The following is a 13557-nucleotide window of genomic DNA, read 5'->3' as shown; positions in this document are numbered from 1 at the left end:
GAAATTGTAACGTTTGTCATTGTAAGAATAAAGTTATCGTTGTTTCGCTTATTCCTATATTGCATTTTACACAAAACTGGATATTAAAGCAGAAGATATACAAAGCGGGGGGGGGGGGGGGGGCGGTGAAGTCATGACAGGTAAGGGTTGATTAGGGTTAATTACTGACATGATAAACTCCAGTAGGGTTAATTAAACAATGAAAAGATTAGACATGGATGACAGCAGAGTTCATCCCATGACTCTACAGGAAGACATTTATCATATAGATAGGAGGGATGTTAGGGGCATCAAGGACAGTAGAAATAACATTGGGAGAAGGAATAAAATGAACCATAAAGGACTTTAAAGTTGTGACTATACATGTGCTTCACACACCAGGCGGGTGCCATATTATAAAAAGGAATGGATATAAAAATATTTACTAATGGTGGGGTAAGAGCTGTGCGAGGGGTCCGGAGGGGACGTCATGGGCAACGGCCATATCCATAGAAACATATAGAATCAATTGAATAAAATATAAAAATATACAAAAAAAGTTAAGATATAACATAATAAAAATATTACATATACAAATATAAAAAGGTCAAAAATGATTATTTTCCTTGCAGATCTTGCCCCCATGGCGGTCCCCGTAACAGACTGTATTTATTTTGTTTTAACTAATAATTATTTCACTTCTAGGAGTGATTTTACATACAGATTAAGGGGACCGCTATGGGGACTGACGTCACTCCCAGCTATGGGAGCATTTGGGGAATCATATGCAACTAATCCCCATCTGGTCTTTCACAAATGTTTTATCACTGATACGGGACGGCCCGGAGGCCGACCTCCACAGCGGGATTCCTGATCTTAGCAACAATTCATGAGAACCGCAGTGTGTAAGTAATATTAACCAGATGGTAATGGCAGATTTGGCACTTTTTAATTCTGAGGGGAAATCCAAACTAGAACCCATTGGGAATCAGCTGACACAGATAGCTATTTGGATTTTAAGAGCTGAATGCTAAATTGTGGAAGGTAAGTACCCCTACGGCCACTCTGTGGGGTGAGCAGGAATTGTTCTAGAGATTCCCACTTCATGGAACAATCTGGTATTATAATGAATCGTCTCCTACAGGAAGGGTATCCTAAAACCCTAATTACTTCAACTTCTAAGGCAACCAATCTGGACCCTCCACCCCCGCCCCCGCCCCCCCTCCCATCTCGGAATCCCTGCGTAGGTGAGAATTCTAATAGGAGTGCCGCATGTGTAATGTGTTGTAATGTTCAGCATGTATTGGACCTATCCAATTGATGGCCCCCGCGGCACCTTGTACGTGTGTACATAGAGGAGAGCCCGCCGGCACACTCCCTGCAGCCTGTTCTTTATAAGCTGTCCTGCAGTCCCGCTGGTATTGCATTGTATTATCCCATCCGCCGATCCTAGATTACAGGAGCCCACATCCAGTTTACATGAGTGTTTCCTCTAACAACAGGGAGTGGACGGGAAATGTGTGACTAAAGAGCTGAATAGGAAATAAAGGGGTGGTCCGGGGTCCTTACTGAACGAACCTCTAACGAAAAGACAGGAGCGGTCTAACTTTTATGTGAGTCTGTCAGCTACTAAGAGCCCCATACACTAAACTTGTAGGCTCACAGGAGCGGAGTCCGGGGTGCGGGTACCGGGGCTTATCACATGGCAGTGTCTTTGGATGAAACTAAGTCATTGATTTCAATAGTTTCGTTTCCCCCGTCGGAGTCTCTTGTATTATCACATGAGATAATCCAGCACTTGGCCTCCATCCTTCACACCTAGTTATTACTTTGTGCCTGACGGACGGCGCAGGACGCCGAGTGTGAATAGTGCCTAACCCCTGCTTCATGCACTGGTACGCTCTGTAGCGGTGCGCTCATCCCCACGCTCCCCTGTGTTCTTGGCCTCTTCCTATCCTCCTCGCTGTTCCTCCACTGTGCGCTGTCAAAACTGTCCCTGCGTGCATATACGGTGCGTGCAGGGGGCTCGTCTATACAGCGCGTGCAGCAGGCTCGTCTATACGGCGTGCAGGGGCCTCGGCTATATGGAGCGTGCAGTGGGCTCGTCTATACGGGGTGAGCAGTGGGCTCGTCTATACGGGGTGAGCAGGGGGCTCGTCTATACGGCACGCGCAGGGGGCTCGTCTATACGGCGCGCAGGGGGCCTCGGCTATATGGAGCGTGCAGGGGGCTCGTCTATACGGGGCGTGCAGGGGGGGCTCGTCTATATGGCGTGTGCAGCGGACTCGTCTATACGGAGCGTGCAAAGGGCTCGTCTATACAGTGCACGCAGGGGGCTCATGTATACGGCGCGTGCAGGGGGCTTGTCTATACAGCGCGCGCAGGGGGCTCGTCTATACGGAGCGCGCAGGGGGCTTGTCTATACAGCGCGCGCAGGGGCCTCGTCTGTACGGCGCGCACAGGGGGCTCGTCTGTTCGGCGCGCACAGGGGGCTCGTCTGTACGGCGCGCAGGGGGCTCGTCTGTACGGGGCGCAGGGGGCTCCTCTGTACGGGGCGCGCAGGGGGCTCGTCTATACGGCGTGTGCAGGGGGCTCGGCTATTTCTCTGCTCCTGACCACCTCTGGCCATCGCATTCAGGGGCGATGAGGGTCCTAATTTGTGTGGTTCACAGAGGGTGGACCTATCAGACCTTTATGGCCACAAACGTCTGAGATGGGAGTCCCAAGGACTAGGACCGTCAACTGTAAGTTGGGAAGAACCTACCTATGGGGGATTCCAGTACTGAAGCAAATTTTCAGAAATCCCAGATCTGAAAGGTGTTTTCGCCCCAGCTGGTTATAAACCGCGCAGCCATTACCTTCTCATCCTGTCGCCATTTCTGATGGTTCCCCACATCACTATTTTCCAAGATGGCCGCCACGTCTCTGCTGACATACAGCTTGAAATTACATTGAGAACTTAAGCACATGGGCGTGTTTTTGTCACGTTTTGCGTCAGTGAAAATCACGGTCGCAAAACAGGACGAAACAAAACCATTGATTTCCGTATCGCACATCGTTTTTCTGTACGGCTGCGCCTATCCGCACGCCTTTTTTTTTTTTCCAAACTTGCGTGTACCAGTGCAGAGTCTGAATAGTCAGGAAAGAAAAACAGTTCATGCGCAACTACACTCCATTTTCGCCCTCATCACATGTGTTTAAGGTCGGTCTCACACGGATTTGAATAGCGGAATCCGTGGTCGGCATCCGCAGCGAATGGCAGGCGTTGGAAGGTATGTAAAAATGACTTTTGGAATCTAATTGCAGTTTTCGGGAGCGGAGGAAAAATTGCAGCACGCTCTATCGTGCTGCGGACTCTTCAATGGAGGCCGTCCGACGCGCAGCCCATCCGTGGGAAAAACAAATATTTAAAAAAATCTGTACTGCGCATGCCAGGCAGCGAGCGTCCGCAGTCATCCGCAGTACAGGAAAAGAAGGTACGCGAGGTCGCCGGGTGGGGGGGTGGGGGGGAGGTCGCATGCGAAATCCGGATTGTTCGTGTGCGCTAGTTGTAAGCCCTCGTCACAATGCCCCGCTCTGCACTTCCTTCTTGTGTGTCGCCGCCATTGCTCTGCAGTTCCTTCCTGTGTGTGTTGCCGCCATTGCTCAGCAGTTCTGTCCCAGGAGCTGCAGACTAACATTTGCGCAGCATTCATCTGACAGAAGACCTCGTTAGCGCTGAACGCAAGACATGTAAGAAGAGTCGTGGGCCAGGGTTCCTCTGCTTATGGCTGTCGCTTGGTATTATGGGTAGTTCTCGGTGACCGCCCAGATGTAGAGCCGCCATGGGTTATCTTTAGCCCAGCGTTCGTGGCCGGCTGCGCCGCGTAGCCTGTTATTTCCTTCATGCACGGTCGCCACAATAAAGACGGTAACGAGCTCCTACATGCGAGATGTCGGCATCCTCTTATATCACAGCCTGGGGCGCCTTTAATTGTTGTGTGACCCCAAGTAGACAGATGTGCGCTGCAGCTCCGCCGCCGTACGGACGCGACATATTATTATACAGACGCCGCATATTCACTGGTGCTAGAAAATATACACCAAAGAATAAACAGAAAATCTAATCTAAAAATCTAATAATGTTAATCGGTTATTTCCCAGCGACGTCCGGGATGAGGAGAGGCGAAGACGGACCCCCAACCGCGCTCTTATAAAAGGTGGTTTAGGGGCGTTCCTTTTGCCCGTTTCCCCTTAACGACCTACGATGCGTATATGTCAGTTCGTTGGGGACATGAAGTGCCAGCTGGGTATATAGCTGGGCGGCTGTATTAAAGGGGCGGTCTGAGACCCCGATCCACCATTTGTTCCACCCTGTATGTTGTGCTCATCAGCAGTGGAGGTTCAGACCCCGTATTGCTGCACTCCGATAACCTACAGGCCGGACGGAGGGGCATTGCACGGACCCCGCTATAGTCCGTTCCGTCATAAGACAGATCCATTTGGCCATTTTTGGCCGGTCTTATAGCGGACCCGTTAGTGCAGAGGTGAGCGAGCCCTCACACTCAACTCAGTCACAATTCACTCACTTTTACAAAAGTGATCCATCTTCCCAACCAGGACTTTGGTCATGTGTAGAGATGAGCGAGCGTGCTCGTTAGAGGAAATTACTCGAGTGAGTATGGGCATTTTCCAGTACATGCCTTCTTGCCCGAAAAGATTCGGCGGGGGGTGGGGGAGGGGGAAGTCTCTCTAACTCCCGCAACTCACCCCCCACCCCCGTCAGCACCTGAATCTTTTCGGACAAGCGGGCAGGTACTCGAAAATGGCGATACTCGCTCGAGTAATTTACCTTAACGAGTACGCTCGCTCATCTCTAGTCATGTGATCTCCCTGTGAAATCCAAGCAAGTTCTGCTGAAGTTCCGTCCTCGGCCGCCCCTTCCCATGAGCCTTTATGTTTGCTATATGGGTGCCCCAACAACTGCAGTAATGTCGGCAGCCGCCCTTTCAGCCACATGTCCTTTACCCTACATGGACATCGCAGTAGATGTAAATGCATTGGTGGCCCCCCAAATCGATGCACCGTACAACACGCTACGAAGGCCCACGGGACTCCAGTGCAACATCAGTGGGACTTGCTGGGATTTCCTTGTGCGATTTACAGGACCGCCGTCCTGACCGGGAACCAATACCCTCGCGCAGCAGTGTGCATATCGCAGATTTAATCAGGGCAAAAACACACGGCGGATGCGCTAATACACTCGCTGCTACGGAGCATATTGGCGCGTGAACCCGGTTTGTTTTCTTGACTTTTCAAATTAGCGCACTCTATGCGCGAGAAAGACGGGCAAGTTCTATATTTTCTTGCACACAGTATATACGCACAAGAATCCCAATAAGGGAAACCAGTGAAATCCGGGTTTCGTTTCATCCCATTATGCGGCCGCGGTTTTTACAGCCACATAACGGCGATAAGCGCGCCCAACGTGTGGAATAAATGGCAGCTTTGGGTCTCCCTTCAAACAGCTGACACCCGCTCACAACAAGTGATCAGAGGTAATTCTGTTTGTCGTCCTCTAATCACTTCGATGCTGAGCCAGGCATTTAAGCCAGAAGGGGCGCCCTCCGCCTCGCCAGCGATGATAGTGGGGTGCCAGCTGGTTGGCATTACAGCACGGGGGCCCAGAGTGGATTGGCCATGGGCTCCGCATGGAGAAGTCCCAGCGGGCCCGTCGGGTCCTGGAGCTGAGGCACAGACTGAATAAAACGAGCAGCTTGTGCTGCCCCCCTCCAGCCGCTTTGGTCTGTGCCACCCTGGTCCCCTCCTGACTTCTGGCCAGCACAATGGCGCCCTGTGATCGCTGGCCACGGTGCCGGTGAAGTATGGTTTCTGTGCTTTGCAGAGAGGGGTAAGCTGTTCGCGCTGCACTGGCTGCTCCCTTCCTACCGCCACAGTGGCTGCAACTGGCAGGTAGTTGAACGTCGCCTACTTGTATTCGCACTACTTGCTGTCGTTTTTTTACAGCATGAGGCCCCGTTGTATTTTTGTTCCAGGGCCACTTTGGGTTCCCAATACACCCCTGCATGGGGCCTAGTGGAGCCTCTAGGCCCGGCAAGTATCAATGCCTATCAGGAAAGGTAACATGCAGACGTGTTGCAGTGTTCTGACCGAGCATCTTCATGAGTCCTACTGGGACAAAAAAATGCAAACTTAGGTAACCACAAGGGCTTCTGTGTCCCCCTTACCTCCTCACTGCGGACTTACTGCACCGCCTGCAGCGAGGAGGAGATGAATGGAGCAGCATGTGCGGCGCCGATCCTTCCATCTTCATTGAGGACTGCCGGGATGGCGGAGCACTTGTATTCAGCTGTATCCATCAGCCCCAATGAAATGAATGGAGCGGTGCCGAGTGCCGTGGACCGCCGCTCCAGTCAGTCTCCTCCTCATTGCAGGGGCGCAGTGAGCCCACAGGGTGGAGGAGAGGGGGACATGGGACCCCATTCTTGGGTCTGAGACTCCACCAGTCAGACTTTTATCATCTGACCTGTTGATGGGTCATAAAACCCTTTTTTGGGAATACACCTTTGGGGAAAAATGACCCCCTTTTTCCATCAACCACAAAAATGCAAATGGTAAAGAGTGACCTGCAGTCACGGCGCCCATCATTCATGTTGGCGGGAAAAAACCAAAAACGTGCAAAATGGCTTCTCCTTAAATGTCTACAATACAAATAAGGCTGCATTCACGTCGGATGGGAACGGTGCGATGCGGAGGGCTGCACTACTGTTACACTGCGACAAAACCGCATGCACATTTCAGTTCTGTTATGGGACACCTATCTGCACGGTGTCCACAGAAGTGGGATGTGGCGGCTCTCCGCAGCCCGTGTCAATGACCCCCAAGACTGTGTGACTAATGCTGTATCACTTCCTGACCGTGCGGCTGCACCCTGTGACTCGCCTGTTCTGTGTGTGACCCGAGTGTCGCCCCGTGACGGGCGCTGCTGTATGCGCTCACCGCAATGATATCCTGCAGGTATGTCCAAGAGGTGGGAGACGTGGCCACTCTAAGTGGGTGGCCCTATAACATCTCTAGGGCTTCTTCACACGGGCGTATGCTCGCCGCTACGGAGCGGAGTGGCGCATTCACCTTTTAATCTCTGCTTTATACCGCGTGAGTTTGAACACACAAGCCAGAAGAGCGGCCTGCGCTATCTCCCCCGCACGCAGTATTAACGACCGGGGATCCCGATAGTGGAAGCGAAATCCTTGAAGTCCATGGTTCAGTTTCATCCCATCGTGCAGACAGGGTTTTCACGCCCGTCGGTTTAAGCCCTTAATATGATCCGCACTTAACGATCCGACAGTAAAAGCCACGAGCCTCAGCCCGAGCGCCGGGGTCACATGGTCACATCTGTGTTCGGGTTTCCATTTTTACCGTATCCGTCTACAATCCCAAAAACGGAGGCCAACCTGAAACAAATAAAGTATCTGCGTATCTGACAGAGCAGAGGGACGGATCCTAAAACATGAGCGTCCGTTCGCATCAGTGTCATTGGATCCGTTTTTTTAGAGTTAGGCCCAATGCACGCGGACGGATTTTTGCTGCGGAATTCATGGCCAGACGCCTCCCACTAATTCCGCAGCAGCGTCCGTCCATAGCATGCAATGCACAATGATTCTTCCACGCACACAGACGGAAATCACCTGCGATTTCTGCTCGCGGAGGAAGAATCGCAGCTTGCTCTATTTTTGTGTGAGACTCGTAGAGATGGCTTCGATTGCAGTCAATGGAAGCTGTCCGTCCTGCGCCAATTCTGAAATGTCAATTTTGAAATCGCCACAGATCCGTGTCATCAACGGCGTGATGGCGCGTCATTCTCTGCACGTAACATGTGCGGCGGCTCGCCAGCTGGCATATCCACAGTGTATCCGAGAGCGGTACGCGGGGTCACTGGCCGTCACAGGGTCGGATTTCGCAGCAAAATCTCGCAGCCAGAATCCGACCCGGACGTGTGCCTGCGGCCTAAATAATTTTTAGGTAGTTTCCTTCGGGGCCTGCGCCAAACAAAAACACGCATTAAACGGAATCTAACGGATACAAAAAGAAGGCTTTAAATGTACACTCCTCCTCCACGGACCGCAATGGAAGAGAAACGGAAGGCAATGTTCTGTCCAGTTTCCGTTATCTTTGGCAGGATAAAAGGGCGCAGCAGAGCGCGCTATTCCAGGAAACACATGGAAAACTGACGAAACGGAGACAAACTGAGAGCCCTAAAATGTGGGAAGGCGACCCTCCAGTCCCAGACAAACCAAGATGGCGGCACCACTGCGCTGTCCACCTGATAGCCTACTGGTGCGCAGACACGACATGCTGCTCTGATTGGTTAGCACTAATCACATGAGCAGCACTGGCCAATCAAGCGGTGTGTAGTGTCTGAGGGCTTAAACAGACCAACGTGTCTGCGCACGTTTTTGCATGCGTGAAAATCAATCCCACAAAACGTGACAAATAGAATCCATTGTTCTCATTGGGTTCATTCTCAAGCTGCCATAGAAGAAATATCATGCGCTGATGGTCCTCGCTGGAGTAGGCTGCGCCTCATCTATGAAGCGCGCCCCTCTTTATACATTAGGCGTACCTCGGGCCGTCCGTGTGTCTAACAGGACACCGATGTCAGCCGTGCGCTGCAGTAGTTTCTAGAAAGTGGCATGAATTGGCATAAATTTTAAAAAACGCAACTTTTTTTGCACAAGTTTGCAAATTGCAAACTTTTTTACATTACTTTTTGGAGCCGTGGGAACGTTTGCTGGAAGCTCTTCTATTTGATATTATTCTTCTGCCATCTAGTGGACAGACTGTGAAATGCTCATGTTTGGGTGCAGGTTCATTTCAAAGGAGGCTCAACAACATGTGTAATAAATGTCTGATATAATAAATGCCTCATTCCCCGGGGGGAAGCGGGGGGGGGGGGGGGGGGGGTAACCACACAACGGCGGTCAGGAACTGTTCACACTCACCAGGTATGCCCAATTGTCTGGACGGTGCATCGGAGAAGAATACAACATGGAGCCATCAAGTTGTTCCCGATCTCTTTTCAAAGAAGGAGCTCATTACAAGAGCCTAGAACTAAGGAGTCTATAACAGACCAATCACAAGTGGACGACACCCGACGTCACACCGCTGCAGTGTTGAAAAAAAAGAATCATTCTAAAAGGTGTGATAAGCTGTTTATAACGCTTGCATACATTATTATTATTTGATAAGAAGTACAAAAATCCTGTTAGAACAATGTTTCCCAACTCCGGTCCTCGGGACCCCAACAGGTCATGTCTTCAGGATATCCTATAGTAAGACCACCTGCGGCGATGTCTGAGGCTGTAATTGCGTATGTCCGGCGCTCAGTACGCCCCCATAGAGAACAGTAGGGCTCTATTGAGCGTAATACACGGTAAAATAGAACACGCTGACAAACCGCTAGTGTGAGTGTAACATGATCCAGTGTATCTGGATGACAGCGGAGCCTGGCCTAAGAGTCACCGTGCAGCAGACCTGTGGGGTATCAAGGTCCGAACTAAGAGAAGTCCAGATCATCTTGCAGTGCCTCCAACCCACTTCTATAGGGTTGGCCTATAAATCCCCATCAGTGCAGATGCTCGGTCGCATTCTTCTGTGCATGGCTTGTGTCTGTTGTGGGGGGCGCAGCTCTATCCCCGGCCAAGCAAGACCACCGAGGATGAAGTGACATCCTTCCGGTCTATGATGGAGTATAAAGTAATGATTCCATAACACAACATTCTCTTCATCCGGTTAGTAGGTAGTATTAACCCCGGTTTGGCTTGAAGGTTTACAGGCGCTCCGGCTGACCGGGAGTCAAACGGCTTGAATAGCAGCAACAGAGGACAAAAGCTTCTTAAAACACTTCCTTATTCTTCTTGTATTACAAAAGATCCATAATATTCTAACCTGACTCGGTATTTCCCCTTAAAATCACCTGTGGACCGATCACTATACATTTAACTCATGTTTGCACATTTCCACAAGCTTCATTGCGACACCTAAAAACCAAAACAGGAGAAAAAAAAAGTAATGAGTTGACTTCCTCCCCCATTTCCGTTTTTCTTCTTTGGCCTCTCTAACCTTAGAGGTGGAGGCTCCCATTGACATTGCTTTGTGAGACACTTCTACAATCTGCACCCTACTTCAGCCGCTCCTCTTTTTCTCCCCTTATTCCTGCGAAATAGACAGCAGCGAGATATCAGCATTCGGGTCGGTTGCACCTGGGCTAACAGCTCTCACCTCACTGAAGGGGAGTCCATTGCTGGTTTGTCTGCTCTCAGGTTCCCTAGGGCGCCTCCTTGGTGTGAGCCTGGAATTTGATGATGGCTACCTGCTTGGGATGGGCTAAAGCCTTGTACAACAAGACATTGTGTCTACATTACAGATTGGCTTACCCATGGACTTCACAAAGCTTCTACTACACCAACGGGCCCATAATTGCAGGTGATGCTCAAAGAGTACCTGGACCCTGTGTGTAGCTTACAGTCTTACCTCTAAGGGTTAAATCAAAAGGAAAAAATATTTGGCAAAAAATCTGGAAAAAAAACCCAGGGGCCATCATCACTTGGGGAGGGGTCAGCCAGGGACACAGAGGAACCACCGTTGGGGTACATTCACACATAGCATATGGCACCGTTTGCCTTTAGGCTCGGTCCACACAGGGTGGATTTGCCACAGAATTTTTGAAAATCTGATCCACAAGCTGCAGATTAGTTCAATTAGATACAAATTAGTTCAAAAGCCGCACAGAAACTGACATACGGTGTGGAATTTACTTTGGCAGCATTGTTAGGGATATTCCAGGGACCCCAAATGATATGTTGCCGAGACACGAATTAGTATATATTTCTTTCAGGCCTGGGAAGTTCAGTGGCCACGCGGGTTGTTCTGTGTGCCGAGAATTCAGTTTATTACTATAGAAAGAGTTTTATACATGGCTTTATGGCAAAGCTTCACATAAGGTCTCCTGTGAAACTATTCACTTAAGCAAGTTTTCATTCTCATGTGAAACTAACAGTACATATCTACAAAAACTTGTAACATTTTGTAGTAGAAATGATGATTAATTAGCGTAAAATGTCTATTGATTTGCATAAACTGGATGTATTACACAGTTGTAGTGATTTCACTCTGTTGAGGCTGATAGTGGCATCGTTTCATTATGGTAATTGCTGGACAATGGCATAGTGAGCGATGTGTGCTATAACATTAGCCCAATGTAAAGTTCCAATGCAGCCACTCTAAGGTTAAATTACATAGGTATGCAGTGAAACTGAAAGTATATTTTGGGCGTCTCTCCAGCCCTTCCTCTGCTCTCCTCAACTTCTGAGACAAAGGAACTGGTCTTTGCCTGACCACATGTTGAGGAGACAAAAGCCAATTTGTACACGGGGCCTGTGGAGCGGGGGGGGGGGGGGGAGGAGATTCCATATAGATTAACCAATAACAATAAATATACATTACGTATGTTATATGCCATAAAGGACTGGTACTTTGTGTTTTCATTGCATGCGCACGCCATACTATATAATTAGGAGGCTACAGAATACCTCACACCCTGCTGGAGAAATTTGTATCCACTGCAATTTCTACTGTAACATTCTTTGATAACTGAGCAAACTATATTTCATAAGAGATTCTGAAAGAACAGAGGAATATCTGTGCACCCCGATGAATCGTCATCCCAGACTGAGAAACAGAATTGGGCTAAGTTCATAGTGTTGTATGAGACAAGAAGACCAAATGGGGTTTAACAGAGCTTCAGTCCTAACATCCATGAACCTTTCGCTAGTTTCGGCGCATGCGCCCATCAGCAAAGTGGAGGACACAAGTGTAGAACCTGGGGAGGGCCCGGGAAATTTTAACTCTCCTTGCTCCTGGCTACTAAAGGTAGTCGAGAGCCTGGAGCAGTGACCGAGGGCCGCGGTGAGGGATCTCCAGACACATTATCACCGTTATCCAATGGATGATGGTGATTACGTAAAAGTTTTAAAAAAGTTGAAGTTTATGCGATCGGTGAGGGGAGATAAACCTTTTTACCGGAGGCCTCCGTATTTGAAACCCAATGCGATCCCCCTCCATGGACCGTCCCCAGCTTCTGTGCATGTGCCCACTGGCAAAATGCTGGACACATGCGCAGAAGTCGGGGAGGGCCTGGGAAATTTAAAATCTCCGAGAGCCGATAGCCTGGAGCAGCGACTGGTGGCCTCATCAAGCGGTCCCTGGTCACATGGTAAAAAGGTAGCGATCTACCTTAGGCCGGTCTCACACGACCAGATATGAACTGCAGATTCTGCATGCGTGTGAACCACAGTAATGCATTGGATTACACAGTTCCGCTCACATTGGCGGGTCGAAATTCCATAATCCACTCACAGAAAACAGAACGCAGCATGTTTTATTTTACCACGGATATCCCTGACATAGAGGCCATTGTGTTCCACAGTCGCAGATACACATGCAGCCCATATGCAACTACATTGTGTACGGGCTGCAGGTACCCGTGTCATCGCTAAGCGACGGCGCAGAAAAAATAATCAAAAAAAGGCGTACTGTGCATGGCCGCCTGTGTGAGTAGGCAATTATGCACAGTACATTACATGGCCGTACGCAGGGCCACGGCCGGGCTTATAGCTGTTATCCACTGTTGGCCTTCGCAAGCAGATTCCACATCCGGCCGTGTGATTGCGGCAGACCGCTACCTGTAATCCGTAATTTACAAGAAGCCCCGGGAACGCTCGGCTTCCTGCACCCCAGGAGCAGCTTGTTGGGCGCCTTCTGTGTGAGACCCAAAACAACAAAGAATAGAGCAGCATATGAGGTGCAGAAGAAATAGGATGAAGACATCCAAAAAATCATCTTTTCTTGATTGCAAAAAAGTTCCACTTCATAACAGACAACGTTTCGGCCGCCATCCGCAGTCTTTATCAAGCATACGTACACAGACACAAACAGATACTACAAAACAAAAACCAGCACCAATCACATTACCCCAATGACTAAAAGCCTCTTCTACTCCCCGCAGTTGTGCGCAGAAGAGTCCATAAACTGCTTTACACCTGTGTGCCAAGATATAACATAGTGCAAATCCAATGAGGTTGCCGGTCCGTGTATAGGCGGTATGAGCGCCAGCGTCTCCGACAGTGTATCGCGCATACGCGGGACAAATCCCAAATCTCACTGGATTACCTAATCTAAAGGTATCACACATGCACAACACATGTGGAATAATCCCCGGCGTCTCTAATCATACAGCGCATGCGCGGGATATACGTTCGGATCTGGCAGGATTATCCACTTTACGGCCATCACGACTGCGCAGAACACACATCGCCTCACCCCACAGTATGTCTGGGCCCCCCGTCAACTCATCTATCAGATGGTATATATTATCTGCGCATGTGTTAGCATGCCAGGCATCCCATCTGTTGTACTATCGTACCTCATCCGTGGCTGCTAAAAATTGCCAGAGCAGCGGCTTACCAGCAGGGGAGGATGGGCGCCAATTGCACTGAATAAGCCCCCATTGTTATAGAC

Source organism: Eleutherodactylus coqui, chromosome 11, assembly GCF_035609145.1.
Source record: "Eleutherodactylus coqui strain aEleCoq1 chromosome 11, aEleCoq1.hap1, whole genome shotgun sequence".
Taxonomy (NCBI): domain Eukaryota; kingdom Metazoa; phylum Chordata; class Amphibia; order Anura; family Eleutherodactylidae; genus Eleutherodactylus; species Eleutherodactylus coqui.
Note: the sequence above shows the minus strand (reverse complement) of the source record.